We start from the raw sequence: 19,610 nt of genomic DNA, 5'->3' as shown, positions 1-19,610 counted from the left end.
GAGGCTCAAAAACCTCCAGATAGTTATACACCCAACCAAGTTTAGAGACCACCAATGTCTGGCACAACTAAACAGAGGTGAGATAAGGAGATGCACAAACTGTCTTAGAAATGCTGCTATGATACAAAGCTGATTGGTTAATCACATAAAATTGTTATGTTTGTCAAATGCATTCTAAGAGAAATAGCAAGCAAACTTGGGGAAGGAAAGGGCACGAGATCAGAGGGGGCTGGAAAAGGAGGCGGTTGGGTGACAGAAACACATTTCAATAATTTCACAATTTTACCTGGGGCCAGGCCCTGCATAAGGCCCAAAACCAATTTAGATCCAGTTGGCAGTAGATTAAACTAACAGGTCTGTTAGTCAATTCGAACTCTAATAAAAAAAAATCAAAGCCAGAAACAAATTGAGTGCAAGATAAGGCAAGCTGATATGGCAGACTCCTCGGAAAAATTATTTTAGGGAACAGTATCAAATTTCAAAATCTGACTGAGGCGTGGTGACCCAGCAGGACTGCTGAGAGGCAGGGTACCTCCATATCTGTGAAAATCCTACAGATGACAGGCCAAAATAACCGATTCTTTACATTGCTGATGGAACACAGCAGGGAAGAGTTTAGGTTGGTTTTGTCTACAATGAAATTTTCCATGGGTCACACAGATTTCTGGGTGTTTTTTTTCCTGAGTGTCAGGATGGGTGAGCAGATGGCTGGAACACTGGAAGAGAGGGAGTAAAGGATCTGGCTGAGAAAAGCAAAGTGAAGTGAAAGTTCTCCAGGTCAGGATTGAGAGCAGAAGGCAGAATAACCCTATTCCTGAATCTCCAGGGAGGACATTCCACACACGCACAGCCTCATGGACCTGAAAGAGACTAGCTCTGGATTGGGAGGCATGAGGGCTTGCTTTAGCCACTAACAACCAATGTATTTGGATAAGCCAAATACATCTTCTTGCCTTCAGCTTATGTATTATCACTGGTCATTAGATCTTATTGTCATGATCCTTGAATACTGATGGCTTCTTCCCTTAAATACTGGGTTGCATTTTCCGGCCTATTACATCTTACTGAAAGATAGGGAGCTCACTGGAGTCACTAAAAAATTCTTTGTTCACAAAGCTTCACCCACTTTTACTCATATCCACTTGTGTCTCTCACAGTGGACTCAGTGATATAATCGGGGAGCTAGTCTCCTACCCAGCAGCAACCTTCCTCTATGTCTGAGTAGCAGAGGGCCTTGCACACACTGGTGGGGTACCTGCTAACACTTCCCCCATGCTTGGCCCAACCCCCAGCTCCACCCCCCAGTTCCCACCTCCTCATCTGGGCAGGGGAAATAAAGCGTGGCACTAATGTTTCTCTCTCTCTCTCTCTCTCTGACACACATACACAGAGCTGGTACCACAGCAACAAGTCCACAGAAATTCCTCCAAAGAGACTGGAGAATAAGTTAAATTTGTTCCTTTGAGTGTTTTGCTTCTGTGGCTTCATGGTGGAGTAACATATGTCTTAAAGAGTCTTACTATTGACTAGGCTTCCCAGGCAAGTGTCTAACCCCATCACCTTATGAAAAGTGGCAAGACTGGCTCGCTCAACTGGAATCCCTGGAAATCATGAGGCCTCCTCAATTTCCCTGCCCATAGAAAGCATGCCACCTTCTTGGAGGGCTGGAGTAGAAGCTCAGATGAAACAGGACAATAATGACCATGATCATGATGATGTGGGTGGTCAACAGAATCCAGCATTTCAGAACACTCTCTAGACACCCTTTCATCCTAGAAAATATTCCTATTATTTTCTGGATCAGGCCCTCAGCCATATGTTGGTTGGGACACAGGACAATTCCATACTCCAAGCCTTGGGGTCCTTTACTGGCAGGTGACCAGTTTGACTCACCTAAGGAGACCAAAGATCTTATCTATACCTACTTACCTATACCTGACACAATGTAAGTAAGCGTATGTTTGTGAAATGGGTTTTCAACTTCAAGGTGATAGCCAATTTTTTTGACACATCTGTTCAATAAAATTACAGAAGACCTTAAGATGTAGCTAAATTTAACCTACATAAAACAAACATAAAGACAACCAAACCAAGACTAAATTTTTAGCAATCAGTTAGGGCCTTTATGCCTTCTTCAGGACAGAGAGCATTTTTCCTTTTTTCTAACTTGAATCTTCTGGCTACCATATAAGCCTACTTCCTCCTTTAGATGTGTGTGGAGGGTGGGGGCAAGGGGCAGGGAGGGGCAGGAGGGGGAGGCAAGTCCCTAGTAAACAGAGAACAGTACAACAAAATCCTTGACATAAAAACAACTCATAACCTGGAAAGACATACAGAATTCCTCAGACTATATTACATGTAATGGACAAAGTGTCTACAGGCCAAATTTTCTAAAATTACTTCTTTTGCCATATTTGAAGAGATAAGGTGCCCAGTGCCCTTTTTTAGGCACAGCCTTGTGCAATGTGTCCCTGAGGTCTCAGAACCTGAATGCACTGTTGTTGGCAATGAACCCAGAGGCTTCTCTACCTCTGTAATGAGAGAGGTCCGCACAAATCAGTCCCACAAAATAAACATACTTATCCAGGGAGAATAGGGCTCAGTGTAGACCAAGCGTGAGCATTGTGTATTTAAAACATTTGTCATTTTTTTCAGGGTCGGCTTTAGCTCAAGAGGTTACTTCATCATGGCAGAAACTAAAATATTTGTCATGTTTTTTAGACAAGAATTCAATCATCTAATTTCACCCCACTGCCAGTCTTCATGCAATAACAACCCAAAGGCTATACAGGAATCTAAATTACTGGAGCTTGGTACAAGATGCCTCATTTACATGGGTGAAGATTTTGTGTGTGTGTGTGTGTGTGTGTGTGTGTGTGTGTGTGTGTTTGCACAAGAGAGAGATTGGGGCGGGGGTGAGTGGGGAAATTTTGTCATTCCAGACTTTCTGGAAATGCTGAGAACTGGTTTGTCCTCATCTTAAGTAAACGGAATTATAAGCTGTAAATATGTCAGTTGCTTGAAAAAGGAGGTGTACAAGGTACATTCCATCCCCAGATCAAATTAAACAATTTATTCCAAAGGGATCCACTTTCAGGCACAAGACTCATCTGAGCCTCCTTGCCATGAGCCAGGACTCCACTCAATGGGAAAAGCCACCTTTTAAAACCCCCAGTCACTCCTCTGAATCATGTCCATTGCCCCCGAAGAGTTTGTTGAGTTACGATTGAGAGTTATTAAGCTGATATGTAATTTTGTTTCTCCTGCTTCCTTTTCCCCCCACATTTTACCTCTTTTCTAAACCAAGAAAGACAAAATTATTTTCAAACGTTGGAGAAACTTTGTAGTACGAGGAAAGTTCCTTTGACTTTGGAAGGTGTGCCAAGACTGAGGAGAGTTATAGAGAATCTTCACCAGAGTAAGACAGACATGTGGCTACAACTGAGTGGTCAGGTTGGCTTCACTCGCCTTCACCCTGGGTTCCCCACATCTGAGCTGCCATGGGAGGGCAGGAAACCTCTCCCAGCCATTTTGGGAGCCAGTCCTTCGGAGAGCTAGCTGACTTACAGGAATGCCTTAGAGAGCTGAACAGGGATATATAACCCCCTCGGCCTTGTATGACTGGCACCATCATTTTGCTCTCTTGGGTGGCTCTCAAATCTGTTTTCAAATATCTTTCCAACAGACCTATTTGTAAAGTTGTAGTTCCTATTTCTAAAGTCGTAAATTTCAACATTAAATACTTAATTATAATCAACAAATGGCATAAATAGTTTTATTTTCTGGCATCTGAGTTCTCTGCTAGGCTACAAACAATCTGAAGAGTAAGAGATTGGCTTTTATCTCTGTATCTCTAGACCTTGTGATTGGCATGTTATAGGTACTTAATAAAGATAGTGATTGAGCCCAGGCTGGTGTGTCTCAGTGGACTGAGAACTGGCCTACAAACCAAAAGGCTGCTGTTTTGATTCCCAGTCAGGGCACATACCTGGGTTGCAGGCCAGGTCCCTAGTAAGGGTGGGGGGCACACAGGAGGTAACCACATATTGATGTTTCTCTCCCTCAATTCCCCCTGTCTAAAGTAAATAAATTAAGTCTTTTTTTAAAAAGATAGATAGTGATTGGATAAAACAATAAAATAAAATAAATAAATCAATAAACCACAGACTCAGCACTAGCTAGGCAGACCTTAGGTGGAATGAATGGATGAATGAATGAATGAATGAATGAATGAATAGTGGAAGAGAGAAAGGAAGAAACAGAAGGGGAAGGAAAGGGAAAAGGGAGAGAGAGAAAGGAAAAGAAATAAATAGCAAAAAATACACGGCGCTGGTTCTCCGGAAAGATAAAATTTCCCTGCATGAAATAATTGTGGAACAATGAAATTTAATGTATGTAGTCCCCAAGATGGAAGACAAGTAAATGAGATGAGAAAGCAAAATTGAGCTTTCACAGGCAGAAACAGACTGTGTGTGTGTGTGTGTGTGTGTGTGTGTGTGTGTGTGTGTGATGGGGGTGGTGTGGTTTAGAGAAAAAAGGTAAACACTACATAGTCTACTGCCAAAGAAAAAAGGGGTGCAGGTCCGATTTTGTCAGGTCGGCTATATCTATTCATCAAACTTGGTTAATTGCTATGGTAGTCATGACTCCTTTTTGCCTGAGTAAACGAAACCTAAAAGATTTTTAGAGTTTATGCCCTTGTTTTCTTAGCTCCTCCAAATGTGCTGTCAGCCAAAGGCACCAGCCGCACCCTTCTCTTTCAACACTCTCCAGGGGTTTGTTCTACTTATCAAGCAAACAACTGGTGTGCAGCAAAGACTGTCTCCAGCTTTGGGGAAGCTGCCCTGTTGACTAGCTAATCTGTCTGAAGAGCTGACAAAATCAATTTTCTTTGTGGGAATCCACAGAAGTGATTGAAGCTCCTCATGGCTCCCCACTTCTTGGCCTTCTTGAATGGATCGATCCATCCCAACCCCACGTGAAGGACATGACTGATGAGACACTCTTCCCCACAGCTTGTGTTGGCCTCCTTGCTGTCAGTTTAACCCCATCACTAGGGCCTCCAAGTTTCACTGTGTACTGACAGCAGCCCCACTCAAATGACCTACATTGCTTAGATTACACATCAGATGTAAGGACATTTTCAGTAAAACCTATAGAGACCCATCAAATATCACATAGGTGTGCATGTGCACACACACACACACACAAAACCTGTGAAATCCCATTGCTCACAGGACTCTAAAGTCTTGCTTCTCACCAAGAAACCCTTATGCACTGCACGGGGCTGATGCCTCAATGCCACAGAAACTGCTTTGAAATAAATGACTTTGAAAATTGAGCAAACCACAAACATGGTTAATAGGAAGGTCAACTCATGTACACTGAAAGAGAAGGTATGTTCCAATTAAATGCCTACATACTTCGTCATTGTCCAGATTGATTGTGACATCACAGCAACCCAAATGTATTATCTTCAAGTCCTACACAATGTATATATAAATCTTACATATAAGTTCAATATTTACTGCCTTTATTTATAGTGGTCTGAGAGTACTGCAGATGTTAAGGGGATGCTATCTGTTTTACATTAAAACCTTCTAGAAGGTAACCACCCAACTTCGAACAATGACCCAAGACACAGGTCTTCAAACCCAACTGTTACATCAGATACATTAGGAAAGTTTTTTTTTTAAATATTGATTACAGACTCCACACTTACATTTCTGATTCAGGATCTCTGGGAAGGAGGGCATAGAATTTTTACTTTTAACCACACTCCCTCCCACCCCTCCACCCTACCCCAGTGAACTTCAGCAGCCAGCTCCACTCTTGGTGCAGGTGGCCAGCACTCACGATCTAGCTAATGCAGCTGGAACCTTAGCAGGGTCTTCCACACAGAACTCTGCCAGCCTCTCAATTGCTCTGAAGGCCCCACAGACATATGAGAGGGAGAGGAAAAGATCTCAGAGAAGGCAGTTCTTTGGTCATAACCTCAAATGATATTCATGGTAGAGATCAGCTTACCCTGGTCCTTTCAACAATGGCAACCTGTTCTCCCACCATCCTTTCCTCAAATTGTCCTTCCACCTGTGGACTTCCTGTGGACAGTAGGCCAAAAAAAGAAAAAATGAAACCTTGAATAATCACTCAGGATTGCCCCAGTAAGCTAGCAAAGAAGGTTCCAATATTACCCCTTCTGATGCTTGCTCCAATTCTACATTCACCCAGCCTCCAGCTTTTTACCTCTTCTCCAGCACGGAAAGAGCTGTTGCTCCAGCTAGTGCCATAAGCAGTGAGGACAATCTTGAGCCTAAGAGAAGCCTTTTCCCTTAGTTCATTCTGCATCATAAAACCCAAGTAAACCCTAGAGGCCAAAATCACCCCTCCCCCCTTCTGGACTTTGAAGAAATATAAAGATGGACTGTAAAATCTTTCTAGTTCTCATTTATTTAGCCTCTACTTTGGTACCATTCATCTTTCTTTCTCTGTCTTGCTTTTTTCTGCAGTTTTCCCTTTTCATGCTGTGCCGACCACCAGCAAATCCTAAAGTGCCATTCCTTAGCACAGCAGAAAGACTTCAGTAGTGATACTAAACAGTGTTCATGCTGGGCTTTCAGACCCTCTCCTCTTTGAACCTCTGCCAGAATCTGTCACTCCAGGAGCACAAACTCTTGTCTCTACATTCTTTATAGCTATCGACTCATCAGCATCCACAAGAAGGTCATTGACTGCCCTTCCCCATGACCTGCAGCTGTATTTATTTGTAGCCCTAAATAGCACTGGCCTCTTCTAAACAATCACCTCCCTGCCCCACCTTCCATCCACCACTCCTCATCCTTCTGCCCTGGGTCAGCCAGTGCTAACTCAAGGGCAAATATGAGACAAATTTACAGTTCTCCCTCCTGCCCCAGGTCTCTCTCAGTGCTAATTGTTTCCAGCTCTCTCCCAAACACTCAGATATTCATATTTGGGATTACTATTCACAGATGTATTTGCTTGTGTGGTTCCAGGCTAGACTTTGTTACATTCCTGTCTCTTCTCACCTAATCTCAAATCAGAAAAGTTCTGTCCTGGAATCTTTGCTGCTGTCCACCAGCACCTCTTATTCCAGAGTCCATTCATGGCTTTGAGAGGAGGTTGGGCAGGAGTGAAGCTCTGCTCTTTGATGGTTCAGGCTGCAAATACCTGGCCAGTCCACCTCATGGCACGTAGCGATACAGCGACAAACATGGAGGCTGCTACCACCCCTCTCTCTGTTCTCCAGCCAGTTCTCCAGAAGGGAACTGGCTACAGTGCCTCCCAAAATAATCTGCAAACATCGCAAATTGAGATTTACAAGGAGTCCTGTCACATTTTTTTCCTAAAATTCCAAATTCATAACATCTACAGAACTCCTTTCATCCAATTATTGAGTAATTCTGTGGATGGAAAAAGAACAGCGGAAAAGAAGACCAACCCATCCTCCCCATCCACCCATTAAGGTTTTGATGTTTTCTTTTTTGTTTGTCTGAGGCACTGGCCAGTTGGCCAGGCCTGTCTCTCTCCCTCCTGAGGTCGGCGCACTTTCACCATTGTGACCCTGGTTTTGTTTTCCACACCATACGTGCTCTGGCACATACAGAAGGGACCACATTTACTTTGCACTCCCAACATTCACCTCACTTTTGAAAATTAAGGACACCTCCAGGTCTCCATACTTCTACTATCCAGGGTCTTGTTGCCAAGGGTATTTATTCATTAGGTGCTCACTGAAATGTGGCACTCAAGGCATGGCCCAGGGGCCTGGGGTCTGGGAAAAGGTGGCTGAGACATCACTGGCTCCCCAGCTACACCTTGGGCCACCCGTGGGATTCCAAATTCTTTTGTATTAAGCTCAATATGAATCTCTTACACTAAAAAAAAAAAAAAAAAGGAAAGGTATCTGGCCATACAGCGGTTTTAGGAAAAAGAAAGCACAATGAGCGGTGCAGTCACTACCATGGTGCAGATTATGAAAGTTAAAGGATTCCTGCTCTCTGCAATGCCAGTGGGCCAAGGTGACAAATGGGTTGTTCTTTTCCATCTGAGTAGGTGACATCATGTGGCCATAACTGGTATTTGGTTCTCCTGCCTTGACAAATACTGAAACTGTGCAGACCAAATCCCATTACAGCCTCCACCAGGGCTGTCCGTGTAGATCTTGCTGTATTTTGCTGATTGAAAGATTTTGTGAAAGGAGAGGCCACCTACTTAGAATTCTCATTGTTCTCCAGAAGGTTTCCAGGAGAGCAGTGAGGGTCCCCTGAGAAGGCAGGCTACTGCTGCTGTTTACCCTCACGTGCAGAGCTCTGGTGCCTGCAGAGAGATGGACAGACGGACAGATTAAACCCAAGGCACTCAGACCCTGGGCTCAGTCCTCACAACCCAGTCACCCTGGAGCAGAGTTTAACAGACTATTCCATGCTCCATAATGAGTTCCAAGTATTCTGGTCTAAACTCCATGGCCTTCCTACTTTTCCACTTTTCCCACGCGTAACCACTATAGAAATCACAAACTCGTCCCAAACTGGAACTCTATAGTCTGAGCCTGTGTGAGGCCTGGCGACTGACAGGGTCCTCTGGCCTTGAGCGACCCCCACCCTTCTAGTTTGGATCCTAAATCTCACCCATCTCTTCCAACTTGACAGGTTGCCACCTTGCCTTTAGGACTCATAGTGACCACACAAACCCAGAAGGTCCAGCTCACAGGCATGTGGCTACCTCAGTTCAGTGACCTGGAATGGGCAATTTTTGATGACTACTTATAACTCTTCAGTAACTCTCCACTTCCTATGGAATAAATTCAGGAGGGCTTGCCCACACTGTGCTTCAGTGGCTGCTGCATTTCCATCTTTGTCCCTTGATACTGACCTCTTATATCTACCAAGCAGCTTCCAGGTCCTCAGCCATGCCGTCCTCTTTCCTACTTTCAGGCCTTTGCACAGGCTATCCCCTCTACCCAGGATTCTTTCCCTCTTTCTTTGGGTTGCAGTTCTTATATTTTCCAGGAGAAAGCCTCCTGTAACTTCTGCAGACCTGTCTGGCTGTTTCTCCCACAACACTGTGTCCTCTCTCTCAAAGCACTTGTCACAAATATCAATGACAAATTTCCTGTCTTCCTAACTATACTGTAAGCATTATGAGTCCATGATCAACTGAGATTCCCAGAAATTACCAAAGATACTGAAGACTCAAAGATTTTAAATAGGTCTGTCCCATATCCCAAAAATACAGCAGCAAACAAAACAGACCTGCCCTCAGCAAGATCACACTCTGAAGACAATAAGAAAGTGAATAACCCATAAATGTAATTAGAGTTATAAAGAAGGACATAAAGAATAGAACCAGAGGGCTGTCATACAGCATATTGAGGAACATAGAGCTGGAACGCCTGCTTTAAACATTAGAGTCAAGGAAGGCCTCTCTGAGAAGTTGACCTTGAGCAGGAATCTGAAGCATGAGTCAGTCATGCAAAGATTGAGAAAGTGAAGTCTCTAGGCAGGAAAAAGCCTGGTATATGAGTATTCTAGGAATGTCAGAAGGCTAGGATGGCTGAGCAAAGAGGGAAAACAGCATATTCTTCATACTATCACACCCACTGCATCAGAGACTTAGACCACAGCCACTTTATCACCTGCAGGATGAGTCACTTGGAAGAAATGGTTTTGTTCCCTCCACTGGAAAAGGTACCTATTAAAACAGGAGCTTCACACACCATTGCCTTTTCTACCAAACATTTCAAAGCCCCAGGACCCTGCGTTCCAACATCAAATTCCAGTGCAGTGAGGTAAGCCTGTTCTTATTGTTAAATTTAAAAATTAAAATTAATTAACAACCAACAAAGGAAAAAGAATGAGCTTATTGGTAGGGGTTTTATTGCCTGGTTGGGGAAAGGTTAGGATAGAATGAAGACAGGGCTTGTCCTTTCAGCCAGCCACTCAGGATGTGTCTCTTGGAGCAGATGAGCTCTGAAGGTGTCTCTGGGATAAGTAGGCTTCTCTCCAAAGATTAAGAGTACGGGTCTCCCTTAGGGTCATGGCACCCACTTTATTCCAAGGCCAAGTTTACCCCCGTGCACGCTAGGTCTGGAATGTGCTCTGTTATCTGTTCCTGGTTTGGTTCCACCCTTTCCCTGACCCAGAACAATCCCCCAGATAGATTGACTGTGAGTAACTATAGATGACAACAGGGACGCTGGAGCCAGGAACTGTTTACATGTCCTTCTGGACAACCTGTTCTCTCGTTCCACCATCACAATCAGACCTTCCTTCCTCCATGCCCCTCCTCCTCCAGCTCTCAGAGATTGATCCACATTCTTAGCTTAGGCAATGCATTCTTGCTGCCCTGACACATATTACCAGAGTGAGCCAGGCAGGCAGTTGAGAGAGCCAAGCTACCCACCCAACGCTTGACTTTGACTAAGGGCATCAAGCCAGGCTATGATGTCATAGCAGCTAAGGTCCCTTGATAAGCTGCATCGGCCTAACACTTAAAATTGATTGTAGCATTGTTAATGAAGTTGATGAGGGTTACATCAGACTGTATCCCTCCAAAGCCCAGATTGAATGGCTTTTAATTAAAACAAGTCTGGTGGGTAACTCTCCCCTCACTGTGGAGGCAGCTGCTAGATACAAATCTGGAATGGGTTTCAGTGGGGACAATTTGTTGGTTGCAGAATGCACCATAACACAATGAGAACTTCTGGGTATGAAAAGGTCTCTAAGGAAGCTCTTGGATTCAATTCTATCACTGTTCAATCACCTCTGATTCTGAATCATTTTGAACTAATGTCCAGTGTCAATGCCTTCCATGAATAGCATTTATTCATTTATTCAGAAAGTGTATTTAGCACTGCCTGTATGTCATGCATTGTGCTGGTTGTTCAAGGTAATAAGTTGAATGAGACAAGACCATTCCTTCAAAGAGCTCCATGAGGAGCAAAGCATATATTTATTTCTCTTGAGAAAATGGCTGAAAGGCCACTACATGAATCTTCCAAAGTCACCCTGTCTATAGGGACAGAGGTGATGATGCTGGTGGCTGACCACTTTTGGATTGCTAAATCACGTTAATCAGGCAAATATTTTTCCTCCTTCACAATGCTTCATGTGCAATAGGCAGTTAGTAGTTAACAAATGATAAATGAAATAGAGCTGCAGTCTCTATAGTCTTCATGAGACATTACTTTTTTTACTATGGTTAATTTTTAATATTAATAACTAAATTTGAGTATTTGCTATGTACTAGAAATAGTTATGTGTGCATTTATGCATTATCTAATTTAACCTTAACAACTCCAAGAGGTAAATACTGTCATTCTATTTTTATCCTGACTTTACAGATGCAGAAACTGTGGCTGAGATTGACTTGTGTACCTTAGTGCCTATACCGGATTTCCAAGGGCTCCATCTGGGAACTGCTGACCTGGTTCAAGCTCCTCCTCTTATGAATCCCATTCACCCAGGCATCATCATTTCCAGTCAATGGCTACATTACTTTGCCAAGTGGTGACCACAAACACACAGGCCCCAAATCATGAGGTCAGTTAGTCATTCAACAAATAGTATTCTGTATTCCCACATGATAAGAATATGGTGATGGAACTAACACAAGCTCTGCCCTCAGGAAGCTTTTCAATCTGGTAGAGTAGCTTAGAAAAATGAACAGAAATAAGACAGAAAACCAGGAGCAGGTGCTGATCCCACTGGGCTGCCAGATAGCAGCAGAGGGTCTGGGAATGGCTCTTCAGCTCCCCTCCCTCAAGTTCCCATAGCTAGACCCATGGGCCTCTGGCCCATACTATGGCTCATATCTTGGAACTGTGCCCTCCTGTGGCCCAGGACTTTGTGTCCAATCTTATTCCACCTGCACGTGGGTCATCAGCATCATGAGCAACACAATGCCAAAATTTCACTTTTTGCAGCTCAGCGGAAAAAAAAGAAAGAAAACAAGGTAGCTAGGATAACTACGGAGGCCTGAAGAACAACTGCTTAGAATCACTGGGAAGAACAATAAGAAAGAATTAACCTGGATGATCAGAAATTGAGCAATAAAGAAGTGGAGGAGAGGTATGGTCCAAATGATATAAGTCTCTCCAACATGAGAACTGCACAACTCCTGGCTCGAGACACCACCAGACCCTTGGGTCTCTCAGAGGAACACCAGAAATTATCAAGTTCCTCAACAGTTTTTTTTTTTTCATTTGTTTGGTTGTTTATATTTTTTAGAGAGAGAAAAAGAGAGTGATAAAGAGAAGGAGAGAAACATCATGTAAGAGAGAAGCATGGATCGACTGCATCCTACACACCCCCTACTGGGAACCTGGCCGGCAACCCAGGCTTGTGCCCTGACTGGGAATCCAACCAGTGACCTGTCAGTCTACATGCCAGAGCTCAACGCACTGAACCACACCAGGCAGAGCAAAATTCCTCAACAGTTGGTACAGGGGTTCTTTAGCCTTCAGTCTGTCCTGAGTTGGGTTGCATTTGGGATTCAGTACTCCAGTGATAAGTCTGCCTCCCTAGACAATACGTATTTGGGTTCTGCACTTGCTCTGGTTGTGGGAATCTTTGTTTATTACTAAGAAGTGGGAAGCACCAACATCGCAGCCAGATTCAGTAAACAATTACTCTCTGAACTCTTGTCATCTGAGATGCAAAAGAGATTATAATGCCAGCAGAGGAGTTAAGGACTAGGAACATAGTGGTAGTTTAAAAGAGAAGACAAATTCCTCTGGGTATCATGTGGCTGGCTTCTTGGGGAGGGAGGGGAGATAATTTATCTCTCACTGGGAAGTCTAAGTCCTAGACCTGCTCCTGTGACTTTATTCATGGCAACCCCCTTGAAACAAAGAACACTGGCTTCCCTCCTACAACCTATTTAAAAATCATAGCCACTAGCATGGTTACCAACACAAGCAATAACACCATCATTGGTCAGATGGCCTCCCTGGCTTTGGAACTAGGAAATGAAAAGACACCCACTGCATTTGAGACTGAATACTTTGTTTGTATTGTGGTAGGAGTGGCTGCTTCACCAGCATTCTTTTTTTCGTTATCACAGTCTCCATAAAGTAGATCCTGGACTCTATCATCTCCTTCAATAGCATCGTTGTGTCCCATGTACCTGAGGGCTTCCAGGTCATTGTCACTCCTGCTTCATTAATAACAGAAAAATGGATGGCCAAGAACAATAGCCTGGTGAAGAACCTGGAAGCAATGGAGATCCTCAGTCAGTCCACATGACAAGACTGACACTTGGACTCACAACAGGACCCATCTACGGCTTGACAATCAGATACACGTGGCTGATACACATGAAAAACAGACAAATCAATAACTCGCAGCCTGCAGCTCTAGAATCTGAGTACCCTTACTTAAGATAATGACATTGCATAACCAAGCTGAGTTCAAACAAGTGTTCCCATCACCAAGAAAGTTGTGGTTGGAGATGCTGTAGGAAGTGTCCAGGGAAATTCTCAGAGATCATTTTGGGTGATGTGATAAAAATCACAAAATGAAACTGCACAGTGCTTGAAATCCCTTTTGATTCTACCAACAACTTTCAGCTCCCCATACAAAAGATAAATGACCCCAATGACAAATGCTTCCTTGTGATGATGAAAGGGCAATGAGAAAACACTAGAGAAGTGTGGCACCATCATTATCAATGTCCTAGAGCAAGGGTCTGGACAAGGGAATAGCTAAGACCTTCCACATAGTCTGCATGGAGCTAGTGGCCTGGGGGAGCTGCAATCTGGGTTTCTGTCACTCTACTCACCAACAACTGAGTTTCCAGAAACCTACTAATGAGTAGCTGTCCATAGTAGGACAGCTACTATGACCTTTCTCACCTCCAACTTTTGTTTTGTGAGCTCTTGTCAGGGATCCATCCCCTTCAGTCTATGGTGCTCAAGTGCTGGGATCAACATTGTTATGTTTACAGGTGGTCATCCCTTCACAGCCAAAGCTATTGCTGGGAGTGCAGGTATCATTACAGCCAACAGTGCGGCAGTAGAAAAATGTCTCAACATCATTGTGGAGCAAGTTCACAAATAAGCTGCCAAAGCCACTGTGGTGACCAGTATGGAGCTGAAGGACACATGAGTCAGGAGCTTCTGAATGAGCTCTTAACCAACCACCCAGAAGTCATTCTTGCTCAGACATCTCCCCAGCAGAAGCTGATCACTGTGGCAGGGTCTCAGAAGCAGGACACAGATGTTGCTGTGACAGAGCATGGAATAAATGATTCTCTAGCTCTAAAGAAGGTGCACAGTGTGATTGCCATAGCAGGTTCTGATGGAGCCAAAAATGTAAGACACACAGTCTTAATTAAGGACAATGACATCTTTGCATCTATAGTCACAGGGTGGGGGAAAGCTACCTAATCGCTGACTACCTAAAGAAGATTATTATTTACATTCTGACCTAGAAAATTTGCCCCAAAATTGCCCCACATTATTGTTGGGCTTACCCTACCCAGCATCTTGTCCATCAACTTGGACACAGATATAATTTCCTCATTGCTTTATTATATGAGAAGCTGAAAATGACATTATACACCTGAAGCTTCACCAGAAGAAGATAGACAGATTGGTGAGCAAGCTACTTGCCACGTCCTCCCACCTGCACATCATCCTCATGCAGGCCCTGAGAGCTTTCGCTGTATATGTCACTGTGATATGCTCAGAGGGGATTTAGACCCAGCACTCTAATTAACCTTTTAGGAAAATGGGGAAAGAGCAGTGTGAGTGACTAGGAAGACAGCTATGGACAAGAAAAGACAGCTATGGACAAGAAAAGACAGCTATGGACAAGAACAGACCACATAGTAGAAGGAATGCCTAGAATGAAGAAGCTACACATTCATTCTTATTCTGAACCAGCAAAAAGCATATCTGGTCCCAGGAAAGACCAGGAGCAATTTCATCTTCCAGCAAGATCTTTTCTAAATAAAGCCATCTGGGTAGGGGCTGCATCACAGCTTCTCCTAACATTAATTCTATTCTATGGCTTTGAAAGTGTCACAGACCTGAATTTTACCATGTTCCTGGCTCAGGACTGGTTTGTGGATGTGCCACATCCATTTGTCTTTGGGTGTACAAAGATGTGTGAAAACTTTTCATCAGCCTTTACCATGGAAGCTGCTGATATAATATAGTGCTAAAAGCATCTTTTTCTCAAGTCTCCCAACTTCACATTGGTGATGATCTTCAGGTCTCTTGGGCAAAAATGACATCATCAAAATTTATACATGAGAAAAACAAAAACTCTATAAAAGGCATTTGATTGTGGTTTTATACTTTACAGCTGAGATTTGACTGGTTATAACTTTTATGTCTATCTCCAGCTCCTTTTTTAAAATATGTTAATTCCAAGGTGATGGTGTAAGAAAAAAAAGATATTTGTATTTGCATAGGTTTCCATGGCATTAAATAGTCTTGTGTAACCCAAATATCTGCTGGGTCTTCCTGTTCTTAAGTTCTAAGTAGCATTCTCCAAACCTCTGTTCTATATCCCATTGAAGATCCTCAAGTGCCCTCCCCAAGATTTCTGTGTAATCCTGGGGAACTCAGTCACTTTGCTCAAAAATTCAGCTCAAGGTTTGCAGGAAATAGAGGGGGGACAGGATTACATCATTAGAACAAGAACATTCACCACTTTGACTCAGATATCACCATGACATGCTTTCTCTGCTCATATCACCCCTCACCCCAACCTCTCACCATCTCACTAGTCCATTTTTCATTACCTCCTCCCATCTTACTTCTTCCCCTCCCTCCCAGGCTGTACTGTGCACCCCTGCCCCCACTAGAACGCCAATTTGGCTCCTTCAAATCCTGCTCCAAAGCTGAGCTCCAAGTCCACTTTGCATATCCTAACTCAAGGTGCTCCACTGAACAAAGGAGTCTTTCATTTACCAGGAAACCATTGTGGTTTGAAATAATAATATCTATTTCTTGTAAAACATTTGCAAAGCATTTTCCAGACAGACATTATGCCAATCATATTCCATGCTTTTTACTTAGATTTATTCAAGTGTGGAGCACACATCGATGTTGACAGGCCCAGTGAGACCTCATTTTAAAGTAAAAGATACTTTAAAAAACGAAAATACTAAGCTGGAAAATGTTAAGTGACATAAGAAAGGTCCAGGGATATCTGTAAGTGACTTCTGACATTACTTCTCAATTCTGATTTTCTGTGATACTGGATCATGTACCACGATGCCCAGTTAGGGGCAGAGAGAAGGCTCAGGGGAGCAGGTGCCTCTGGGTCAGACTTGGAGAACAGACAGTGTCAAGATAAGGGAAGCATTGTTTAAAGAAAAGTTTAACTTATTCCATTTTGCTTTGAACAAATAAGACGACTTTATAAGAAATCAATATTGGCACTTGGAAGTTACCAGGACATTCTCAATTATCTTTACCCTTCATTACGTGAAAAATTCAATTTCGCTGCTGGTTTTCCATCCTTCCTGTCTTCGAACAACACTGATTGAGGACCCTCTATATTTCAGGCAGTGTGCTAGGCACTGGAAAGGCAAAGATGCAGCCCCAGAGAAAGGAGTTCAAGTCCAATGGAAGAAAGAAATAAAGAAGCAAAAGATCAGGCACAGACCTTCAGTTCCTGTCTCCTTGTCAGTCTCTGGCTTTGACCATTTGAGTTTAGGCACAATAATCGGCCCCTTCTCCAGCATACTCACTGATAAATTTATTCCCACAAGCCATTTGGTGACTTTAATAACTTATATTAAGCCTTTCAGGAGTCAGGATCATCCCCAAAGTCTCTTCCACCTCCTGGATGCTGCCCCTCACTTCATTCTTTTTTTTTTTTTCTGTATTTATTCCCTTTCAGAAACAACACAAATTCACCTCCTGTCTAACACATAGCAGTTCCAAACGCATATTTGTTACTTGATCATACCCTTGGGTGTCACTCTCCACCCATAGTGATTCAAAATGTTTCTTTCAAATAAATACAGGGCCATCCCCCAAAGGAAGAGTTCTGGAGAGGAAGGGAAGAAGGTCTCCATCTGTGCTCAGAATGCAGTGGGTCTTGCCCAGTACGTGACAGAAGAGGCAGCCTGTGTGGTAGAGACTAAAAGGAATTCTGATTCATAAAATGTATTTTCAATTCTCAGTGGGACAATTCCAGAAATGCAGGGAGTTGGCCCACAGACTCGCCAGTGTTTGGATTATGTTTCAACCTTGACTGATCACCAGAATTTCACATAGTGCCAACTCCCATGTGCCTTGAGGAAGGATGGGTACATTATGTTTTTCTGTTTTAGTTTTTGGGTCTTTTCCCCGTGCGTCTGGGGTATTTCTTCCATAAAACCAGGACTTTTCCTCGCTCTGGGCGTCTACACAGAACCCAAGCTGATACTCCTGGGGGAATGCCAAATTCACTTTGGGGATGAAAAAATAGAAATAATTTATTCGAAAACATAGCAATAGCTCTATGGAGAACTTTGGTGGGCTATATCATTTCACTCCAGATTCCCTGATGGGAAGAGGTTATTTTGTTCAAATGACATGGCAAGAACAGGTTGTTTCTCTAGATGTTTCTGCATAGAAAGAAAAAGCAGGTGCACAGCCCAAGGTGGGTCCAGGGTCATCCCTGTTCTGGGGCTGCAATGTAGGGTGGGAGTCTCTGCTTGCTCCCTTCTGAGTCACCTCACCCTCTATTTTTCCTATGTCCTTTCTACATTCAGGGCCCACATCTCAATTCAGGCCTCCAGGTGAAGTCTCCCCAGCAGACATGACCTTCTTGCAAAGACAGACTGGATAAAAGTGTCCAGAAAGACATTATCATCTGCCTCAAATAGCTGAGGTTCTGTCACTCAGAAAAGGCATTAGATTTACTCAGTTCAGTGGCAGAGGAGAAGAATAGGTACAACAGAAGCTGCTAGAAGGCAAAAGCATCCTCACTGTGTAAGAGAGATACTACAAATACTACAAAGGAAGTATTTCCAACACCTGAAATTAGGAACTCCCCCAGCTTCCTTACTTACAGCACTGATTTGCACGGTGTATTAGAATGTCCTGGGGAAAAAACCTGGATCATGATCGAACCTGGGCTTCAGACATAGAAACAGGCACGTTGAATTTAGGATGTGCGGATAGACTGTGATAAGAAGCTAAATTTCAAAGGGAGAAGAAGCAAAGGAGAATCTGCAATGGAGGCAGAAAGACATTGGAGTGCTGGACATAGCCCTGAGATCTGTGAGTCTCAAGGGTGAGAGTGGAGGTTCTGGGAATACAGCAAGGTGGTGGCCCTGATTTAATCTACTCCAGTGCCAGGCACCCTAGTGACCTGCGCATAGAAAGGAAAGAGCCTGTGTAAACATTAAAAGAGCCATAATATCTAGGGACCCAAGCAAGTCTTTGGAGAGAACCACAGAAATAGTAGCTCACCAAGAAAAGGAAACCATTTACTTCTGTCTTGGCAGAAAAATATTACTGTCAAGTAGCTCAGAGCAGCAGGGAGCACATCAGTGGTCTGAGGTAACAAGGCCCTAACACAGGCTACAGACCAAGCGCAGCTGCAGAGACCGGGCCTGGGACAGAGCTGCAGGAGGCCCAGAGAGAGTGGCGGCCAGCTGCAGGAAGTGGCCGAACGGCTTCAGATGCCCACCGGAAGTGGCCGCTGCAGGTATCGCATTACCATGAGGACAGAATTTTCGCAGCTACACACACAGTGTCCATCCAACTATTATATTTTTTGTCTTCGTCTTTTTTTCTGAAGTCAGATTTATTGATGTATAATATGCTTACAGTAAAATTTACTTTTGCACATACAATTTAATAAATTTAAGCAACATGTAGTTCTGTAGTTGTAAAATCACTACCACAATCATGATACACAAGATTCCCATCATCCCAAAACATTTCATCACACTCCCTTGTAGTTAATACCTCCCTTCGTCTTTATCCCAGCACCCAACAATCTGTTTTGTCATTCTGTGTGTGTTTGTATTCTAGTTGTTGTCTCTTTCAGAATGTCATGCATGGAATAAATAAAATCATAACATATGTAGCCTTAGATAAGACATTGGAGGTTTATCCATGATGTTGCACTTATCAAACGTATGTTCTTTTTTCTTCCTATCCTAGTAGTGTTCCAGGTGTGGGTACACTACAGTTTGTTTATCCATCCACCAGTTGATGGACCGTTGTGATGTTTGGATTTTTCTAGTTTTCAATAATTATGAATGAAGCATTTGCACACAGTTTTAGTGTGGACATTCGTCATCGTTGGGCAAGTATCTAGGAGGGGATTGCTGTGCTGTATGATAAGCATATATTTAACTTTACAAGAAATGACCAATAGAGAACAAGGGGATAGTGACCAGAGGGGAGAAGGAAGGGAAGTTAAGGGGAAAAAAGGGGGAGGGATTTGGAGGAACAAATAGGAAGGACACAGGGACGAGAACTAAGGGGGGTGGAAATGGGAGGGAGGTGGGGAGCAAGGGGCGGGGGAGGCTGGGATGGGAAAAATAGACAAAAAAAACTGTACTTGAAAAATAACTAAATAAAATTAATTTTAAAAAAAAAAGAAATGACCAAATGATTTTCCAAATTGGCT

The 19,610-nt window shown here is 43.3% G+C and overlaps 1 pseudogene; it reads left to right on the top strand.

The window, feature by feature from the left end:
• The first annotated feature begins 12,921 nt into the window (after positions 1-12,921).
• Positions 12,922-15,170, top strand: LOC128628505 (potassium-transporting ATPase alpha chain 2-like; annotated as a pseudogene).
• Positions 15,171-19,610: the final 4,440 nt, after the last annotated feature.

The sequence above is a fragment of the Artibeus jamaicensis genome, unplaced genomic scaffold (assembly GCF_021234435.1).
Source record: "Artibeus jamaicensis isolate MK-2021 breed Jamaican fruit bat unplaced genomic scaffold, CSHL_Jam_final contig_1015, whole genome shotgun sequence".
Classification (NCBI taxonomy): domain Eukaryota; kingdom Metazoa; phylum Chordata; class Mammalia; order Chiroptera; family Phyllostomidae; genus Artibeus; species Artibeus jamaicensis.
The sequence above is the reverse complement of the archived record's forward strand: the minus strand, read 5'-3'. Positions and strand labels throughout refer to the sequence as shown.